Here is a 231-nt window from a genome sequence, read left to right on the forward strand (position 1 = left end):
CCAAGCCTATTGTTGCCTGCAATACAGAGGGAAAGAGCTAGCCAGGATGAGATTAACTTCAGGTGGGTAACAGCTGAAGCACAGGCAGAAATCAGAGTCCCTGAGCTTAAGCAAAGGTAGCCCTAAATAGCCCAAGAACCTGGTATCCCTGGAAAGGGGATTGTGCCACCTTTGCCACCACAGAAAAGGAAGGCACACAAGCCCCAGCAAAGGGTGAAGAAAACAGTAATG

This window comes from Chaetura pelagica, unplaced genomic scaffold (assembly GCF_000747805.2).
Source record: "Chaetura pelagica isolate M959 unplaced genomic scaffold, ChaPel_1.0 scaffold3, whole genome shotgun sequence".
In the NCBI taxonomy this organism is placed as follows: Eukaryota; Metazoa; Chordata; class Aves; order Apodiformes; family Apodidae; genus Chaetura; species Chaetura pelagica.